The sequence below is a fragment of the Ovis canadensis genome, chromosome 3, assembly GCF_042477335.2.
Source record: "Ovis canadensis isolate MfBH-ARS-UI-01 breed Bighorn chromosome 3, ARS-UI_OviCan_v2, whole genome shotgun sequence".
Classification (NCBI taxonomy): Eukaryota; Metazoa; Chordata; class Mammalia; order Artiodactyla; family Bovidae; genus Ovis; species Ovis canadensis.
In genome coordinates, this window is record NC_091247.1 from 156268804 (window position 1) to 156272500 (window position 3697).

Consider the following 3697-nt stretch of genomic DNA (forward strand, 5'->3'; position numbering starts at 1 on the left):
AGACAGTCTTGAGTGCCCATTTGAGGTTTATGTTTATAAATTAAAACTGAAAGGAATTCCCTGGGAATCTTGTGGCTAGGACTTTGATCTTTCACTGTTGAGGGTATGGGTTCAATCCCTGGTTGGGGAACTAAGATCCCACAAGCTGATCAGCTCAGCCAAAAAAAAAAAAAATTATAAGAACTGTCAACATGCTTATGGATTTTTCTCCAGCAATATCCATCTATTTGGATATAGATAAAGATGTAAATATTAAGTATCATTTTTCCCAAATATATACATATGTATTCTTCATAGACACTGGATAGCTCTAAACAAAGACAGACAAGGTATGAATTGCAAGGCTTTTAATGAAAATGTCTGTATTTTTTACAGATGCATCATTTCATATCTATGGTTAATTAGCAATTATTTCAATACTGGTAATCTCATCTGGATTTAGTCATAATGCATGAATCTATGATAACAAAATTAAGGAAAAGAAACAGGTCATCTAATCCCTCTTTATATTCCTTCTTGATCAGCAAGATATATAAGCGATCTTTCTTTCATTAAGAACTGAATATACTGGAGATATATTTGATAATTAAGAGTTTAGACAAATATTTACCAACATTAGTTCTGTTAGCACACTAAATAATATTGTAGGCTTATTAATAAACAGTTAACACATCAGGTAAACGTTAAGCTTCTTAGAAGAAGGACCATGTGCTCCTGTTCCTGTAAAAATATTATTTGTTTGAAGGACTGGTGGTATAACCTTTCACTCAACTATTACTTCCTTAATGTGAAAAAGAGACAAAATGAGCTGAAGAACGATAACTCCACAGTTACAGGGTGCAACCCTCAGCATAACTGCTGATGTCATGGTCTCAACAGTGACTTTTCCATGCCACCCTGTGGAGAAAGAGGAAACATATGTTAATAAGACTTAAACATAGTGATACTGTAATAAACATATTCAAATTCTTTGGCAGAACAAAATAGCTTATCAATACATGAAATAGAGGCTATAGACAGTTCCAAGTATCACTATTTATTAACTGGAGATATGTATACCAAGGACTTCACATCTCCATCAAGCCTTCACTAGAGCACAGAATACTGAACACAAATGTTGAGTCCTGTGTAGTCCACAACACAACTGCAGAGTGCATTCCACATTTACTTAATTCCAAAATAATTTCAAGATATGACAAGTAACTGATAGAAGAGAGAGAATTTTAAAACCTCTAGAAATCCCCTAAAATAAACTGAGGAATAACAGAATAAGATTTTGATTCAGTTGAAATACACTGTTTCTATATAATACATTGTTCAGCATAAATCTAAAGAATAATGCTCTTAAAGTGCTGACTCAATATGTCAGCAAATTTGGAAAACTCAGCAGTGGGCACAGGACTCAAAAAGATCAGTTTTCATTCCAATTCCAAAGTAGGACAGTGCCAAAGAATGTTCAAAATATCATACAATTGTGCCCCTTCCACATTTTACATAGCACATTTCTCATGCTAGTAAGGTTATGCTCAGAGTCCTTCAAGCTAGGCTTCAGCAGTACATGAACCCAAAACTTCCAGATGTACAAGTTGGATTTAGAAAAGGCAAAGGAACCAGAGATCAAATTGCCAACATCCTTTGGATCATAGGAAAAGCAAGGGAATTTATTAGAAAACATCTACTTCTGCTTTATAGACTACACTTAAGCCTTGTATGGATATGCAAGCAAACTGTGCTATGGACCACAACAAACTGTGGAAAATTCTTAAAGAGATGGGAATACCAGATCACCTTGCCTGTCTGCTGAGAAACATGTATATGGGTCAAGAAACAACAGTCAGAAACTTACATGGAACAACTTATTGGTTCAAAATTGGGAAATCAGTATGACAAGGCTATGTATTGTCATCCTGTTTATTTAACTTATATGCAGAGTATATTATGCAAAATGCTGGGCTGGATGAATCACAGGCTGGAATCAACATTGCCAAGAGAAATATCAACAACCTCAGACGTGCAAATGATACCACTCTAATGGCAGAAAGTGAAGAGGAGCTAAAGAGCCTCTTGATGAGTGTGAAAGAAGAGAGTGGAAAAGCTGGTTAAACTCAGCATTCAAAAAACTAAGATCATGGCATCTGGTCCTATCACTTCATGGCAAATAGAAGGGGGAAAAAGTGGAAGCAGTGACAGATTTTATTTTCTTGTACTCCAAAATCACTGTGGTTGGTGACTGCAGCCATGAAATTAAGACATTTGCTATTTGAAAGGAAAGCTGTGGCAAGCCTAGATAGTGTATTCAAAACCAAAGACATCACTTTGACGACAAAGGTTCCTATAGTCAAAGCTATGGTTTTTCCAGTAGTCAGGTACAGATGTGACAGCTGGACCATAAAGAAGCTGAGTGCCTGAGAATTGATGCTTTTGAATAGTGGTGCTGGAGAAGACTCTTAACAGTCCCTTTGACAGCAAGGAAATCAAACCAGTCAATTCTAAAGGGAATCAATCCTGAATATTCATTGGAAGGACTGATGCTGAAGCTGAAGTTCCAATACTTTGGCCAGGTTTCCTGAAGAGCCGACTCATTGGAAAGGACCCTGATGCTGGGAAAGATTGAAGGCAAAAGAAGGAGGGTACGGCAGAGGATGAGATGCATAGATAGCTTCACCAACTCAATGGACATGAATCTGAGCATACTCCAGGAGATAATGAAGGACAGGGAAGCCTGTGTGCTACAGTCCATGGCGTCACAAAGAGTCAGATATGACTTACTGACTGAACACACAAAGCTGCAATTTTCATCCCTCAGTAGCATATTTTGGTCTTTGGGAATATATTCCTTTGCTTTTCTCATAACAGTAGGGTAAAACAGCTCTCACCTGGGACTTCCCTGGAGGTCCAGTGGTTAAGACTCCACCCCTCCAATATTGAGGTAGATTCCTGGTAGTTAGGTAGGAGGCTATAAACCTACCAGGCTCCCCCATCCCTGGGATTCTCCAGGCAAGAACACTGGAGTGGGTTGCCATTTCCTTCTCCAATGCATGAAAGTGAAAAGTGAAAGTGAAGTCACTCAGTCGTGTCCAACCCTTAGCATGGACTGCAGCCTACCAGGCTCCTCCGTCCATGGGATTTTCCAGGCAAGAGTACTAGAGTGGGGTGCCATTGCCTTCTAGGTGCCCAAAGGCACTACTAAAAACCCCAGTTCTCCATCCTCCCCTTATTTTTTTGGCTGCATCTAATGGCATGTGGTTCCCTGTCCAGCACCCCTTGCACTGAAGCACAAAGTTTTATCAACTGGATGGCCAGGCAAGTCCCCAGCTCTCCTCTTTCATGCTTAACACATACCATGCTCTGTAACAGGAATGTACATACTGTAAGTCCATTATACTTCAAACACAAACATCCAAACAAAATCATAGGAAAAGAGGTCAATGTATGGTTATCATAGGTAGGGGTAGTGGGAGGGGGTGGGGGTGGGGAGTTAGATGAAGTCAGTCAAAGTTCTTACAAACTTCTAGGTATAAGATAATGAATACTGGGGATGTAATGTATGTGGCCATAAATACAATTAACACTGATATATGTTGTATATAAAGATCATTAAGAGAGTAAAGCCTAAGACTTTTCATCACTTACACAAAGCTTTTCTTCTACTTCTTTGTTTGTATCTATATGACATGACAGATGTTCACTAATCTTA

The 3697-nt window shown here is 38.6% G+C and overlaps 1 pseudogene; it reads right to left on the reverse strand.

The window, feature by feature from the left end:
- Positions 1–385: 385 nt before the first annotated feature.
- The window catches only part of LOC138438229 (lysozyme C-1-like), a 6049-nt pseudogene continuing 2737 nt past the window's right edge, over positions 386–3697 (reverse strand).